Genomic DNA, 18,113 nt, shown 5'->3' with positions numbered 1-18,113 from the left:
GACAAGGTTGGTAAAAATGTTATCACAGGAGGTTGCAGTGAGCCAAGATTGCACCACTGCACTCCAGCCTGGGTGACAGAGTGAGACTCCGTCTCAAAAAAAAAAAAAAAAATTCAACAACAAAAAAGAAAAAGGAAGGTAGAACAGCATGTGTAGTAAATGGCTTACCTGCCTGTGTAAAAAACACTCTAATCTATATATGGGTTTGTAAATGTTCAGAAAAATGTCTGAGAGAACACATACCAAGCTGTCAGTAGGAGTTATGGCTGGGGAGACCCGGAGGATGGGGTTCATCACTGGTTTGTACAGTTTTGCATTGTTTCCATTTATTTGGTTGGGGCTGTATTTTTCTAAAAACGAAGGAGCTGAGGCTGATTTTGGAGGGGTCTGCATAGACCTCCTTATGGGCAAAGAAGCTGGGCTTTGTGGACATGACCATTTCTATGTTTTATATTCTTTCTTGAACAATATTCATATTCTTTTTTTTACTTCATTTCCTGGTAAAGTTGCTTTTTGAAAAACATCACCTTAGTCCCAAATGAGTTAAGTAATAAAGACACTTGTTGATATTTGACCAAAAAAGAACTAGGCACCACTGATGGCCATGGGACAGCATTTCTAAAATACTCCATGCTTAAAATGGGCTTCTTGGCCAGGTGGTTCCTGCCTGTAATTCCTGCACTTTGGGAGGCCAAGGCAGGAGGAAGACTGCTTGAGTTCAGGAGTTCGAGACCACCCTGAGCATCAGTGAGACCCCATCTCTACAAAACATGTTTAAAATTAGCCAGACATGGTGGCGTACATGTGTAGTCCTAGCTACTCAGGAGGCTGAGATGGGAGGATCATTTAAGCCCAGGAGGTGGAGGCTGCAGTGAGCTGTGATCATGCCACTGCATTCCAACTGGGACAACAGAGCAAGACCCTTTCTCAAAATAAAATAAAATATAATAGGCTTCTTGCTTAAAATATGGATTTATGGATAATCCCCCGTTTCCTGGCAGAAACTAGACAGTGCACTTGAGCTAGGCAAGGAGAGAGAGTTTTATCAACTTCAGTAAGAGTTGAATAAAGGGACCTTGAACAACAGTGTGTGGAGGATTTGGGGAAAGTAATGTGAAATTCAGTGCCCTAAGGACCGTGACAGTAGGGAGCAGTCACTATCCCTAGGCCTGAAGCAACAAGGTGAGGAACCATGACAGGAGTCCAAGAGACAGCAGTATGATGTGGGCTGCCTGACAGGTGCCAACCCCAGCAATCAGCAGGGACAGGACTGAGCAAAGAAATGCCCCGACTTGACGCTGCTCCTGTTTAGGGTTCCTGAAGCCTCTCTCACCAGGGTTCCCATTGGCTGAACTCAGTCCCATCTCCCACTTGGGTCCCCTTGGGTTGAGCTCAACCCAATCTCTTACCAGTGAAAGAGGAGGAGTTCCCTTATCCCCCTCACAAGGCGTGTGACAGGGGTGTGTCTCGCTTCTTCAGTGCCGCGCCGCTCAAACCTCAAGGGGGAGCAAGCAGGTGGGCAGGTCGTAGGGAGCATTTTTGGGCTCCAACCCCACAACAGCGCCTATGGTTGAGTGTTTACAGCTCCCGAAACCTCAGTGGGCTTGTGTTACACTGTGCTCTTTCAGTTCTGCCATCTGCAGGTGGCTTGTGTTAATCAGCTCAACTAGATCCTCTGCCTTATCACAAGGACAGAGGGCTTTCTGTACCCCAAGTTCTTGCCCTAGTGTACCAGAAAAATCAGATCACACATGGGCTTGGAGGATGGGTGCAAGGTTTTATTGAGTGGTGGAGGTAGCTCTCAGCGAGGTGGATGGGAAGCCAGGAGGAGGATGGAGTGGGAAGGTGGTCTTCCCCTGGAGTCAGGCTGCCCAGCAGCCAGCCTTTCCTCCTACCACCCCCAACCGATTTCCGTGTTGTCCCACCCTCAATGGTCTGCTGGTGTTTGCTGGTGTCTGTTGGTGTGTTGTTCTGCTCCTCTTGACGTCTAGCTACTTGTGTGTATACCTGCTAAGGTCTCTCGGGTTTATATGGGCACAGGAAGGGGGGCGTAGGGGGCCAGAGTGGGCTTAGAAAATGCAACAGGAATGACTCTCCTCATTTAGGTCCATGGACACAGGCCCAGAGTGGATCCCTCACCAGGGACCCCACCATTCTCTACCCAGCACTTCCCTGCCCCACTCCCGTATCACCAGGATTCCCATTGGTTCAGCTCAGAAACCAGAGGACAAGGGAGTGCCCTGAGATAGTCCATGTAGTCAGCATCCCAGGGCACAGAACACAGTAAAGAAAGGTAGAGAGTGTATCTGGAGGAAAACATAGATGATATCCAATTCACCACCCAAGCTTCAAGTTAAGAGTAATGGTTCCAGTTCTACCAAATCTGTATGGCTGAGGGTGGATCCTGAGAATTTGGAGCCCCGATGACTCTGGTCATGACTCAAGTTTAAAACCCACCAACCCAGAAGTAATAGCAGCAGAGCTCTCAAACTGGAGAGGAGAAATGCCCTCTTGGAATTAGAATTGTTTCCGAGGGTGATTTTTTTTTCTTTTTTTTTTTTTTTTGAGGCAGTCTCGCTCTTGCCCAGGTTGGAGTGCAGCAGTGTGATCTCAGCTCACTGCTCCTCCACCTCCCAGGTTCAAGTGATTCTCCTGCCTCAGCCTCACAAGTAGCTGGGATTACAGGTGCCCATCACCAGGCCTAGCTAATTTTTGTATTTTCAGTAGAGACAGGGTTTCACCATGTTGGCCAGGTTGGTCTCGAACTCCTGATCTCAGATGATCTGCCCTCTTTGGCCTCCCAAAGTGCTGGGATTACAGATGTGACCCATCACACCCGGCTGTTGGGAACAGGCCCGCCAAAATCTGGCCATAAACTGGCCCCAAAACTGGCCATAAACAAAATCTCTGCAGCACTGTGACATGTTCATGATGAACATAATGCCCACGCTGGAAGGTTGTGGGTTTACCGGAATGAAAGCAAGGAACACCTGGCCCACACAGGACGGAAAACCACTTAAAGGAGTTCTTAAACCACAAACAATTGCATGAGTGATCTGTGGCTTAAGGGCATGTTCCTGCTGCAGATAACTAGCCAGACCTACCCCTTTATTTTGGCCCATCCCTTTGTTTCCCATAAGGGATACTTTTAATTAATCTAATATCTATAGAAACAGTGCTAATGACTGACTTGCTGTTAATAAATACCTGGGTGCATCTCTGTTTGGGGCTCTCAGCTCTGAAGCCTGTGAGACCCCTGATTTCCCACTTCACATCTCTATATTTCTGTGTGTGTGTCTTTAATTCCTCCAGTGCCACTGGGTTAGGGTCTTCCCGACCGAGCTGGTCTTGGCACTCAGCCATAATTTTGGCCTAGCCAAAAAGAAGATGGCCCTGCATTGGAGCCTCTTGTGGTCACTCTATCTGTCCAAGGTGGAGCAACTATGGGAGTCCAGAGGGAAAACAGGGAGGAGCAGAAATCATGGCCCCAGCTCAAGGGCCCTCCGCTAAGGACAGCTTCAGAAACGTAAACAAAGGAGCACCTTCCGGGAGAAGACAAACACATCACTGATTTCTCAACAGGGACTTGCTAGGTCTGATGTCAGACATGTTCCCTGCTCATAAACAGAAGAGCCAGCTTCCCATCAACACTGGCTCTGTGCCAGGCAGACCCAGAGACAGGGCTAAAGTCCTGGTTCCCACGAGGTGGTCTGTCCAGTGTTTTTTGTCTGTTCTGCTACAGTCATGATCCCAGCTGGCATTTCTAGAGGACTTTCTTAGAAGTCAAGAAACATGCTAAGGGATTTGCTCTGCTGGACTGCACAGCTAGCTATGGCACTTGGAATACCTCGCTTCCCCATGCCTAATTCCATGCTTGGCCAGCAGTCCAAACCAACTGCCAAAAATGCATAAGCAGGGCTGCCAGGGATGTTCTGCAAGGCTCAGAGGTCTCGATGTCATAGTAGTTCCCAGGGACCACAGTCAGGGGTGCTCTGTTTATGGGAAGATTCTGCTCATTCAGTTTAGGACATACACACAGAAGTGTGTTATTTATATCATACTCTCCACTCTCCACTCATCACTTGTGTGAGTGGTGGCCTTGAACTGCTTTACCTAAATCCACCCTGTCTGGGTGGAAGGAATCTTGAAGATCCACTTCTGAACTGACCTCCCCTTTTGACAGGTGAATGACTGGAGACTCAGAGCAGGTGGACACTTGCAAGAGATCTCAAACTACAAGTGACAGAAGCAGCACTGGACACTGGTCTCCAGATTCCCCATTCATTACCCTCCTCACTACCAGGAAGCCACTCTCAAGTCACTGAGAAAATGATTCTTACGGGACTGGTGGCAAGACTCATAAGATTATGCCCATGGCCTTTTTCTTCCAGTACCTGTAGATAAAGATACAGAGAAAAAGAAGACCCAGGAATAGAGACACAGAGGACAGTCCTAAAGCTACTCCTTCACTTATTCATTTTTTTCCTCTTCATCATGCAAGTCAAGTAAACGTTCGGAGCTGGTTTAGTGGTTAACATTGGCATGATGAGAGCTTCTTGCAAGAGCTTTTATGCCAAGATGCCTTGTATTCAAACAGAGAGATGTTTCATTTTTTACCCAAAAACATAAACATTTAAGAAGTGTTAAAAGAAAAACTATTTTAAAGTATGGTGAACAAGACATAACTGAAATAACAACCATTAATGAATAAGTATTGGGAGAAAGGTACCAAACTGTGCCTTGAGGCGGTCTAGCAGAGTCGTTAAGGGTGTGGGCCCTGGGGCCAGAATGTTAAATGCACATCCCAACTCTAGTTACTTAAACTTTTGTGCTTCAGTTTCCTCCTTCATAAAATGGGCTCATTATAGAACCAGCCTTATAAGGTAATTTTAAGGATTAGGTTAGCAAAGAAAAACATATTTAAAGCACTTAGCTCAGGGCCTAGAACAGGGTAAGCTCTCAATAAATGTTAGCTGTTGATCTTTATTTAAATCTTTAATTTTGTTTCAAGTTCACAAATAAAATAATTTGGGCTAAATTTTGTAAATAGAAATTTTGATATAAAGTTCAAACAAGATCCTAGCTATAGTATTAATACAAAATACACATAGCCATCATCAACTAGCCTGTCATATAAAAGTAGTGACTTTTTTTTTTTTTTTTTGAGACAGAGTGTCACTATGTCACCCAGGCTGGAGTGTACTGGCGCAACCTCAGTTCACTGCAACCTCTACCTCCCAGGCTCAATCGATTCTCCTGCCTCAACCTCTCGAGTAGCTGGGATTGCAGATGACTGCCACCACACCAGGTTAATTGTTGTATATTTAGTAGAGATGGGGTTTCGTCATGTTGGCCAGGCTGGTCTTAAACTCCTGACCTCAGGTGATCTGCCCGCCTCGGCCTCCCAAAGTGCTGGGATTACAGGCATGAGCCATGGCACCCAGTCAAACGTTGTGACATTTTTAAATCTGTTCTAGCTAGGCATAGTGGCTCACACCTATAATCCCAGCACTTTGGAAGGCTGAAGCAGGAGGATCACTTGAGCCCAGGAGTTCAAGACCAGCCTGGGAAGCATAGGGAGACCCCATCTCTACAAAAAATTTGTAAAAATTAGCCAGGCATGATGGTGCACACCTGTGATCCCAGCTACTCAGGAGTCTGAGATGGGAGGATCCCTTGAGCCCAGGAGGTGGAAGCTGCAGAGAGCCATAACCATACCCCTGCACTCCAGCCTGGGTCTCAGAACAAGACTGTCTCAATAAAAAATTAATTAAGTTAATAAAATCTGTTCTAAACCAGGCTTATTCTACTTTTAGCCATTCATTTATTTACACCACCTAATAAGTCAGATTGGGCAATTTTAATCTACAAAGCCACAGATAACCCTGTAGTATTGCAGAAAATGAATCCTAAGTTACGTAGCTTCCTGAGGGTTGATACTCGTGGGACTCTGATGAGTTATGAGGAACAGGCAGCCAATGACATAAGCAAGCTAGCTGTGGTATTCTCTTTTTTTCTATCACATGCCCTGCATCTTGCCCAGGGTGGATGAAAACTAATGGGCTGTTTCGCTCCTTCATTTAAAAATTGAACCTGTCAGCCAGGCATGGTGGCTCACGCCTGTAATCCTAGCACTTTGGGAGGCTGAGGCGGGTGGATCACAAGGTCAGGAGTTCGAGACCAGCCTGATCAACATGGTGAAACCCTGTTTCTACTAAATATACAAAAATTAGCCAGACGTGGTGGCACATGCCTGTAATCCCAGCTACTCAGGAGGCTGAGGCAGGAGAATTACTTGAACCCAGGAGGCGGAGGTTGCAGTGAGCTGATATGGCACCACTGCACTGCAGCCTGGCTGACAGAGCAAGACTGCCTCAAAAAAAAAAAAAATTGAATCTGTCCTTATTTTAGACCTTGTTCTTCCCCTGACTTTAGAGAAAAGGAGATGAACAGGTTCTGAGCCTACCCCCAAGGATCTCGTGGTCTACTGAGAGACAGACAAGAAATCAATGGATATGACCCAAATATGATGTGTTCGAATCAAGGTTTGCTATGGATTTACAGGAACACATGGAGGGGTCTCCTAACTCAGCCAGAGGAGGCTTCTGGGAAGGTCTAACTCTTAAGGGATGAATAGGATTTAGCCAGATGGGCCGAGTGTGGTGGCTCACCCCTGTAATCCCAGTACTTTGGGAAGCCAAGGCAGGTGGATCACTTGAGATCAGGAGTTTGAGATCAGCCTGGCCAACATGGTGAAACCCAGTCTCTACTAAAAATACAAAAATTAGCCAGACATGGTGGTGCACACCTGTAGTCCCAGCTACTTGGGTGACTGATGCAAGAGAATCGCTTGAACCCAGGAAGCAGAGGTTGCAGTCAGCTGAGATGATACCACTGCACTCTATCCTGGGCAATAGAGTCAAACGGTCTCAATTAAAAAAAAAAAAATTAGCCAGATGAAGACACAGGGAAGGGTATCCAATGACAAGAAATAGTATACGTAAAGATTCACATGGAGAGTTTGGGAATTTTTCTAGGGCTGTCCCTCCAAGCCTTCTTTCTCCAAGCTGTGTTTGTTCTCCATGAGGCTGCCTCCCTGGCCATAGCTAATAGCTGGGCCAATCACAATTGCTTTCCTGGAAATGTGAGACTGTAATGCCACCTGGACTTTTCAGTTGATCTGGGGTGATGTAAACTCAGGGAGTGTCCGTGGGCAGAAAAAGGCAGGGAAAGATAGTGTGCTTAGAAAGAGGAGTGACACAGATCCGCTAAATGAAGTAGAGGTGAAGAATCAGTGGCTCCAAAGAGAGTGAGCCTGAGAAAATCATGGAATCTCAGGACCCTGGGGCCCATCAGATACCCTTTGATCCTTCTGCTAAATTCCCTCTTGGCTTCAGCCTTTTCAAAGCAGGTTTCTGTCCCTTACAACAAAAGAAATCCAGTCACAGGCAGATGACATGAGGCATCAGGGGAAAACTAAGGAATCTAGAATGACCAGAGCAAAGGCCATTCCAGATGTAGGATGAAATAGATAAGACATGCACCTGGCCCAGAAGGCAAGACCAAACCACAAAGGGCTTTGAGTGCTGTGCTAAAACGTTTGCACTTTATCTCACAGGCAACAGGAGCCCTAGAAGAGCTTTCAGCAAATACATAATACAATCCCATCACTCCCCTGAGCTTGTGTGTGAATACATAGAAAGGGGTAAAGGCTCAAGGCAGGAGTCCAGTTAGGAGGCTAGAGCAGAGGTAGTGAAGACCTGGAACAACAATGGGGGTGGAGATGGGCGTGAGTTCAAGAGATCTTTAAGGCAAATCCAACAGGACTTGGCTAGCAACTGGAAGGAGGATGGGGCAGTGAGAAAAACAGAAGGATTCAAACAGGATTCTTCAGCCCATAGCTTGGACAAATGGCTTAAAGGGACAGGTTTGGGGGGAAGATGTTGGCTTCAACTCTGGTCTTGTGGTGAGGGTACAAGTAGATGTGTCACTGTGCATTGGGACACTTAGCTTTGGGAGCCCAGGAAAAACATTTTTCAGAGCCTCCACACGCTTTTTCAGAGATCATTCTCCCAGAGATGGCACATTAAAGCCACAGGAGGAGATGACATCACACAGGGAAACTGGGAAACAGAGAAAGGACAGAAAATGGGAGAGAACAGAATCTTGGAGAATGCCAGCATTTGAGGGACTAAAAGAGGAAGGGGACTTTCAAAGGGGACTTAAAAGAAGCCAAAGACTCTTGATAAAAAGAGGAGGCCTGAGAAATAGAACTTGAAGCAAGGGGAAGCACGACACGTGAGAAAATAACGCTCTGCTGCACTCCTGATGGGAGTGGAAATCCGACCACCTTTCACCATCTCCTCTTCTATCACCTTCATCCAAGCCACCATCACCCTCTCTCTTGGAACGACTGAAATAACCTCCTAACTGGTCTTCCTTCTTCCACCCTTTCCTGCACTCTCCTGGAGGCGCCTGCCTCCCTGGCCATAGCTGAGCCAACCACAGTTGCTTTCCTGGAAGTGGCCAACCGCGATGCTACTTGGACTTGTCAGTTGATCTGGGGTGATGTAAACTCAGGGGGCACCTACAGGCAGAAAAAGGCACGGAAAGGTGGTGGGCCTAGAAAGAAGAGTGACACAGACCTGCCAAATGAATCAGAGGTGAGGAATCAGTGGCCCCAGAAAGAGCGAGCCTGAGAAAGGCACCACCTTCCTGTTCCTGGTGCTGGTCCCTCTTGGAATCTCAGAAGACTTGAGAAAGTAATGACTTAGGGTTGCATCTTAGGGAGAACTTGAAGGTGACAGTTTATAAAATGACAGGAGACTCTACACATCAGGGATAATAAGAGAAAACTCGTCTTTTGAGTAAAAGGTGGACTTCATCAACTCTGAATTTGCTGGGTGATATTTAGGGCTTATAGCCATAGACTTAACTATCTTCAAAAATTATCATTATATACGTTTCTAGAAAGCAATAACTGTTATTGTGAATTTGAGCTCTCTGGATTACAACCCTTCTTCTCCCCTTAAGACACTTTTGGTATAACGAAATTTCCTAGGAATACTGTATGGTGTTATGGCAAAACAGATTGTACTGAGAGAAAAACAAATAAGGCTACAAAATACCACATTTTTGTTTTGTTTTTTAAAGTGTTATATGCATAGACCAAGGTACGGCAGGATATACCACGAGTTGACAGTGGTTATCTGTAAGTGAGGAAATAGACTCTTATGGTCTTCTTTAGTTTTTCTGAATCTTCTCATTTTTTAATGTTTTTTAATTGTGTTAATTTCTTATAGAGACAGGGGTCTCACTATGTTGCCCAGGCTATCAAACTTCTGGCTATCAATGATCCACCCATCTTGGTGTCTCAAAACACTGGGATTACAAGTGTGAGCCACAACCCCTAACCCTCAAGATAATCTTTTATACAGTAAATTTTCTCCTTTTCATACTGTGAATCTGGGGATTTGTGTTTTTTAAAAAAATCAGGCAAGAGGAGGCCAGGCGTGGTGGCTCACACCTGTTATCCCAGCACTTTGGGAGGTGGAGGCGGGTGGATCACAAGGTTGGGAGATCAAGACCATCCTGACTAACGTGGTGAAACCCCATCTCTACTAAAACTACAGAAAATTAGCTGGGCGTGGTGGCGGGCACCTGTAGTCCCAGCTACTCCGGAGGCTGAGGCAGGAGAATGGTGTGAACCTGGGAGGCAGAGCTTGCAGTGAGCCAAGATCACGCCCTGTACTCCAGCCTGGGCAACAGAGCAAGACTCTGTCTCAAAAAAAAAAAAAAAAAATCAAGCAAGAGGTGTGGATTTAGGCTTTTGTAGGGCAGGTTTGTGAACATTTTGCTCCTGCTGTTCCTCAGGTACTGCAGGAGGCCTGACACACAGACATTGCTCCATTTCTTTTTCATAAATGAAGAAAGGATACGAATAGGGTCAAATGCTACAGAGAGGAAGTGTTGTCCGGAAATCCCATATGCAGAGACCCAGGAGAGGAACTGAAGACTGGGAGAGGTTGACACAACAGTGGGTTAAGAGGGGGCAGGAAGCCAGAGCTGGTTCAACATTGCCGAGGAGGTGGGTGGATCAGGCACTGCAGGGGGATTCAACCAAATAGAAGGAGCGGAGGCCACCTCCTCCCGGGACATCACGTAAGGGACGGGGAGGAGCGGAGAGTAAGTGTGGATGCTGGTGAGGCGTCAAATTGCTGAGGAACCTCCGGCCCAGCAGCCTTAGTTTCTTAGGTTGACGGGAGGCCTCTAGCTGGGAGAGAGAAAGCAAGACTATGCACAACCTTGGGATGGCAAGCTAGAGAGGAAAGTGACCGAAATAACAAGAGGCCAGGAGAAAGGCGGAGAAAATCACTAAGTGGGAGGAATATAACAGGCAAGGAAATGTTAAATATGATAATAACATGAAATCAAAGCACTATGTAGGCTGATTTTTAAAAATGAAAAAAAGATTAAAACATAATAACGTGAAAACTGCATTAAATTATTCAACGAACATAGTATGAACCTAAGCCGTACTGACAAGACATTGTGGTGATACGATCACATATGACATTGAAACATTCAAAAAGAAATACCACAATGAAAAAATGTGGCTGAGCGCAGTGGCTCACTCCTTTAATCTCAGTACTTTGGGAGGCCAAGGTGGGTATATTACCTGAGGTCAGGATTCGAGACCAGCCTGGCCAGCATGGTGAAATTCCATCTGTACTAAAAATACAAAAATCAGCTGGGCGTGGTGGCAGGTGCCTGTAATCCCAGCTACTCAGGAGGCTGAGGCAGGAGAATCGCTTGAACTCGGAAGGCAGAGGTTGCAGTGTGCCAAGATCGCACCATTGCACTCCAGCCTGGGCAAGAAGAGCGAAACTCTGACTCAAAAAAAAAAAATAAAGTGAAGAAAAAATACTAGAAGATTTTCTGTTCAATTTTGCTGTGAATCTAAAACTGCTCTGAAAAATAAACTCTTTATGGTTTTTTAATGCTAGAAGGCAATAAACCAAAATGTGCACTGGGTTGACTTTGAGTGGTGGAAATATGAGTGCTTTTTTTCTTTTTTTACAGTTTTTTTTTTTTTTTTTTTGGCTCTTTCTGTGTTCACACTCTGTACCTGTGTACCCCATGAGCCAACCTGTGACTCAGCACCTCAGGTAGCCTCCCCAGGTCCTTCCTCCCACATGCATCCATGAGGCTGCCTGCACCCATTTGCCAAGTTGGCCTCCACCCTCTACCAATTCCAGCCCGGCCACCTGCAGGGGAAAAGGGCTAGGTTTCCCTGAGTGTGTTGCTGGCACTGCCAAAATCTCCCCAGTTTTTTTCACTTTCCCTCCCAGCCCCATCTCCCTACTACTCAGGTGAGAAGCCCTGGACCTGGGCTGGTCTTGGCCTCAGCACTCAACTCCTGTAACCCTCAAGGTCTCTCTAAGCCCCAAATCTGAGGCATTGCCTTCAGCAGGCCTGTATGCTTTCCTCCTGACCCCCAGAAATGAGCTCCTCCCTAAGAGCTCTCAACTCTTCATTTCTTTCAGGGACGTTGCTTGCATTGACTTACATGAATTCCAGAGTGAGCCCAGTTTAGGTTCAAACTGAGACTCTACTCAGTGTTGCTAATCTCCCCTCACGGACTTGAAGCACCCCTTGAGCAGCGGGCCTCAGACCTTAGCTGCAAAGTGGAGCAGAAAAATAGGACCATAGCTGATGTGATGTGGGATCAAGGGAGGGTTGTTATAAGATGGGCACTCCTACAGCAGGTTGTGCGCTGACGGGCGATCTAGAAGAGAAAAAAATGGATGTCACAGGAATAAGGATATACCTTGATCACCTTTCCAAGTTTTATCTTTTCATCTCAAAGCATCTCTTGCAAAGAGGTATATCCCAACTCTCCTCCAAGTTCCCTGGAGCTACGACATCATGTAGGAAACACTGCCATCACGTAGAGGATTTGGAGTTACATCCCAATTTCCCAGTGGACTTGCCTTTCCAAGATTTCTCTGCTATGATATATAATGTTTGCCATTTGTGGAGACCCTAGTCTACCCTGAGAGCCTGGCATATATTACCCTGAACCTTGACAACAAGCTTCCAATGCTGCCATCCCTTCAAGGAGGGAGGGGTCCAGAGAAGTTAAATGACTTGCTCAAGATCACACAAGTCAGGATAGACTAAGCCCTAGGCTACCGCAAATTCACTCCGTGGCTCTCTCTCCACCACAGCACCTCTCCGTGTGTCACACAGCAGTTGAGAGCTCAGACTCCGAAGGCAGCTAGTCCTTGACTTAAACTCCAGTTTTGCCACTTACCCACTGCTGTTACCTTGAGTGAGGGACTTAATCTCTTTGGCCCTTATTTTCCTCTTCTATAAAATAAGGATAATAATAATTCCCACCATCAGGTCTTGATGACCATTAAATAAAATAAAAGTGTTTTTTTCAGTGCGTGGCACAGAGTAAGTCTTCAATTACAGTATCATGGGAAACACACTGTACATATAAGGATTTAGATAAGGGTTCTCCTTGTGTTGTAGAATCTAAAATAGAACTCAGGGATCAAAGTGACAATTCCATGGAAGTAGAGCAGAAGCAGCTGAGCTTTGGGTGCTTTTTTTTTTTTTTTTGAGACAGAGTATCGCTCTGTCACCCAGGCTGGAGTGCAGTGGCGCGATCTCAGCTCACTGCAACCGCCACCTCTTGGGCTCAAGCGATTCTCCTGCCTCAGCTTCCCCAGTAGCTGGGAATACAGGCGTGCGCCACCAAGCCTGGCTAATTTTTATATTTTTAGTAGAGACAGGGTTTTGCCATGTTAGCCAGGCTGGTCTCAAACTCCTGACCTCAAGTGATCCACCCGCCTCAGCTTCCCAAAGTGCTGGGATTACAGATGTGAGCCGCTGCCCCTGGCCTGGGTCCCTTTCAACAACTCATTGCTCTTCCTTTGCAACAAAGTCCTCAGGAATCCCAGATTGCTCCTCTCTCTCTCCTTGCAAAATCTTCCAACAGATTAATGTTAGCATCTAAGAGGCTGTTCCTAAATCCAAAGTGCGGTCATATCAGTGAGCACGGACCTACCTGTTAGTGAGAGGCTGAGCTTAACACGTTGGACTGGAGTGTGCCAGTTTGCTCATGACCTTGAAGGCTTAGAATAGAGGATCCTATGCTAGAGAACGCTTTCAAAACTCCATTCTCATCCCTGGCTTAATGACTGAAAGAATTCCCCCAACCCAGGTGCATTTGCTCTTTTTCTAAGAGGCCTGCCTAGGCCAAATAAAAGAATGGCTGGCAGACCAGGGAGGGAAATATTGGATGGGGAGGTGGAAGAGAGGAGAAAGAAAAGGGGACAGAGAGAGGCCTCCTAGGAACTCCTCAGGTCAAACTTGGTCAGCAGCTACCTGGAAAACACATACTAAGAACTGGCCTTCACAGGACACCTAATTGCAGATAATCATGATCTGGGCAAAGATAGACGTTTCATGTCAAGTTCACTAGAGCTATAGTGCTGTTTGTCTGTCGCAGTACACTCTTAGATTTAGAGCATCCCCCATTCTTAGAACTGGAAGGAAGCTTGCCTAATCAAACTTCATTTTATGGGAGCGGAAACCAAGGTTCTGAAAATTTAAGTGAAAATTCAAGTAACACAGCAACACAGCAACTAATTCTGTCTTTTTGCTCTGTTTTATTTAATTAGAAACAGTTTTCCAAATCTTCAGGTTTGGCTTGTGGTACACTAGGACCCCCAAATAGATCTCTTTGTTCCAGTGACCCTACAAGAAGTTTCATAAACTCCTCACATATCCTCCTTTCACACATTTCCTTTGTCCCCTTAGATTTTACTTCTTTTTGGTACATTACTTTGTTTGTTTGTTTGTTTGTAATAGAGTCTTGCTCTGTCACCCAGGCTGAAGTGCAATGGCACAATCTTGGCTCACTGCAACCTCTTCCTCCTGGGTTCATGCGATTCTCCTTTCTCAGCCTCCCGAGTAGCTGGGATTACAGGCGCCCACCACCACGCCAAGGCAATTTTTGTATTTTCAGTAGAGACCAGGTTTCACCATGTTGGCCAGGCTGGTCTTGAATTCCTGACCTCAGATGATCCACCCACCTCAGCTCCCAAAGTGCTGAGATTCCAGGTGTGAGCCACCGCGCCGCCCATTACTTTAAGACCTAACACAGAGTTGGATGCAAACGAGCATTTGTTACATAATCAGACAACTAGTGGATTCTCACTTCAGAACATGTGGGAATGTGCACAAAGACAGTACATGCTGAGTCTTGCCAGGGTCCCACTCAGAGGAATGCTCAAGGATGCTGGCCAAGTGGGGAACCCTGCACTGCACAGCCCTGAGACCTGTACCTGCCTTGTCTCCCCACACCCTCAATACCTTTAAAGCTGGAGCAAAGCCAGGTCTTTCAGGAAGACAGCCATGTTGTTTACAGTATGGGAACCAAGGGAGAGGTACGGATGTGGCCTCTTAGGTTTCAGTTGGGCAACACAATTCCTTCCCATGTCGGAAGTGACTAGATTTCTTCAGAGGCCCCTCCCCATTTACATTCTAGATCTTACTTCTTCCATCCCCCTGATGCAAGCCTGGCTAAAAGAAGGGGGTGATAGTTCTGGAATAACACTGGATCATTCATCCCCAAAACGGATATACGTATGCACCCATGCATAAGCAACATGCACGTACACACTGTGGGTTACCTAGAAATCCCATCAATGTATCCTCCTGGGGTACATAACGTTTTCTGGGAGAAAATTTTAACATAAGAAAGGGAAATAAAATACAAGAAAAGGAACTTTGTTTTTTGTTTGATATGCTATCTGAATTCGTACTGATTTCTGGTCATGATAATGGACTGAGGAGGCATAGTAGCAACACAGCAACACAAGGATGCCCTCCATAGGCATCCTGAATAACATTCTTTCTAATTTTTAAAACTAGGCTGGGTGTGGTGGCTCACACCTGTGATTCCAACACTTTGGGAAGCTGAAGCAGGCACATCACTTGAACCCAGGAGTTCAAGGCCAGCCTGGGCAACAGAGCAAGACTCTGTCTCTACTAAAAATACAAAAATTAGCTGGACGTGGTGGTGGGTGCCTGTAATCCCAGCTACTCAGGAGGCTGAGGCAGGAGAATTGCTTGAACCCGGGAGGCAGAGGTTGCAGTGAGCTGAGATCATGCCACTGCACTCCAGCCTGGGCAATAGAACGAGACTCTGTCTCAAAAATAAATGAATTAATTAATTAATTTTAAAAAATAAATATCTGAGATCAAAAGCAGGCAAGGGAGACAGAAAAAATCTCCAAGGACCAGAAATGAAGAAGGAGTTTAAAAATGTATAGGCTTATCAGGGGGTAGGATTAAAGCCAGAGGAACCCAGAAAGATACTAAAATTGACCATGTGCCTTAAGGATGGGAATGATAATACCAGTGACCCTAGAGGGCCCATATATAGCAGGAACTATAACTTGATTGCCTATAAAATTTCAGGACCAAGAAAGAGCTGCCATGCCCTTGAATGGGGATAGAAAAGCACTTTGCAGCCTGAGACACAACCCCCAAGTGAGCTGCCTTCCTAGGTCATGAGAGGAAAGGGGCCAACTGAGGAACATTTCAGAATCCCAAGCCCTAGTATCAAGTGATGAGGACCCAAATCTGCCATTTGCAATGGTGTGGAAACTCAGGGCCAAGAAATATCAATAACAAAAAATGCTCTGAGCCGTGTAACCCAGTAAGGCCCCAGCAGGTGCAGCCGTAAAGCCACCCTGTATAGACTTCTTCATAATCCAGGGCACATGCAAGACTCCCATGGAAAAAAAGAAAAATGCCTTCAAAAGATGAATTCACAATAAAATGTTACAAAGAGCTGACAATCATCGCAATCAACAGTCAGTCAACAGCAAATGGGAGAATTCACACCTGAGGAGCTAAAGATAATACAGCAATTTGGATTTGACTTTAAAATAAGTATATTTTTTGCCATGCACAGTGACTCACAGCTATAATCCCAACACTTTGAGAGGTAGAGGTGGGAGAATCAATTGAGGCCAGTGATTTGAGACCAGACTGGGCAATGTAGTGAGACTCCATCTCTACAAAAAAAAAGTTTAAACATTAGCCAGAGGTGATGTTGTGTCCCTGTACTCCCAACTACTTGGGGGCTAAGGCAGGAGGATTTTTTTTTTTTTTTGAGCCAACAAGGTCTCATTCTGTTGCCCAGGCTGGAAGGCAGTAGTGCAATCTTGGCTCACTGCAACCTCTGCCTCCCAGGATCAAGCGATCCTCCCACCTTAGCCTCCAGAGTAGGTGCACACCACCATGCCCAGCTAATTTTGTGCATGTGTGTATTTTTTTGTGGAGATGGGGTTTCACCATGTTGCCCAGGCTGGCCTTGAACTCCTCAACTCAAATGATCCTCCCACCCTGGATTCCCAAAGGGCAGTAATTACAGGCATGAGCCACCACACCAAGACCCTAAAATTTTTTTTATAATAGGTCGAGTTTGGTGGTTCATGCCTGAAATTCCAGAACTTTGGGAGGCCAAGGAAGGAGGATTGCTTGAGCCCAGGAGTTCAAGACGAGCCTGGGCAACATAGTAAGATTCTGTCTCTACAAATTTGTTTTTTAATTAACCAAAGGTGGTATTGCATGCCTGTAGCCCCAGCTACTCAGGAGGATTTTTTAATTTTATTTTTTAAATAGGCAGGTTGCATTAATCCTAGCACTTTGGAAGACAAGGCGAGGGGACCACTTGGGCCCAGGAGTTGGAGACCAGCCTGGGCGACATGGGGAGACCCCGACTCTATTTAAAAAATTTAAAATTAGCCAGGCAGGCATGGTGGCACACACCTGTAGTCCCAGGTACTTAATAGGCTGAGGTTGGAGGATTCCCTGAGCCTGGAGGTCAAGGCTGCAGTGAACTGAGATTGGGCCACTGCATTCCAGCATGGGTGATACAGTAAGATCCTATCTCAAAAATAAAAACAAAAAAATTATTTAAAAGAAAATTAAAGAATAGGGAAAACGAAGGGTGGAAAACTGTCGAAGAACTAATACCAGATAAATTTACATAACCTAAACTTCCAGGTTAAGAAAATTTACCAGGTGCCCAGCACAATGAATGAAGAAAAACACCACCAAGGCACACATCATGAATTCTAAAACTAAAAAGAAGATTTAAATGCTGAAATGATTGCATACAGTTAAAATCCAAAGCAATCTTTAAAAAAAAAAAAAAAGCTCCTAGAACTAATAAATGAATTTACTTAGGTCCCAAGTTACAAGGTCAATATACATACTGCAACTACATTTCTATATGCTATAGTGACCAAAAAAAACTTGGAAAATGAAAACTTTTTAAGATATCATTTGTAATAGCATCCAAAAAACCCATAAAATACTTAGGGACAACTTTAGCAAAATAAGTACAAGATTTATGTACCAAGAACTATAAAACATCCTTTGCAAAAAAATCAAAGAAGACTCAAATGGAGAAAGATATCTTGCCCATGGACTAGAAGACTCAATACTATAGTGTCAATTTTCTCTAAATTGATCTGTGGATTCGACATAATCCAAATCAAAATCCCAGCTGGATGTTTTATAGAAATTGATAAGCAGATTCTAAAATTTCTCTGGAAACACAGTCAAAGCAACTTAGGAAAGAGGAACTGGCCCCTTTCCTAAGAGTCACCTGTCCAGGTTGGAAGAAGACAATGAAGGACTCCAGGAGAGAGGTCTTTGAGAAAGAAAAATTAATAGATTATCTGCTGAATGTGGATATATTGAGGGAGACATTGGAACTGATGTCATGATAAGTGCATGGAACATCCTCTCCTCAATTGCAGGGAAAACAAAACTTGTACAAAGAAAGGAAGTGTAAACATTGAACCCAACTGTGAATAATTTTTTACCTAGTGATAATAACAAAAAATTGAATGTTGACTTAACCAAAAAAGGTGGTATCTGTTTCTGGAGAATGGAGAAGGCAGTATTTGTGTTTGCTTGGATGGGGGTGAAAGCAGGAGAGAGATTGGGAGAATATTACATTCTCAAAGTCAAAAGAGAGAGTCAGTGATGATACCTAAACCTGGAGGGTGAAAAAA

The sequence above is a fragment of the Colobus angolensis genome, unplaced genomic scaffold (assembly GCF_000951035.1).
Source record: "Colobus angolensis palliatus isolate OR3802 unplaced genomic scaffold, Cang.pa_1.0 Scaffold95, whole genome shotgun sequence".
NCBI classification, from domain to species: domain Eukaryota; kingdom Metazoa; phylum Chordata; class Mammalia; order Primates; family Cercopithecidae; genus Colobus; species Colobus angolensis.
Note: the sequence above shows the minus strand (reverse complement) of the source record.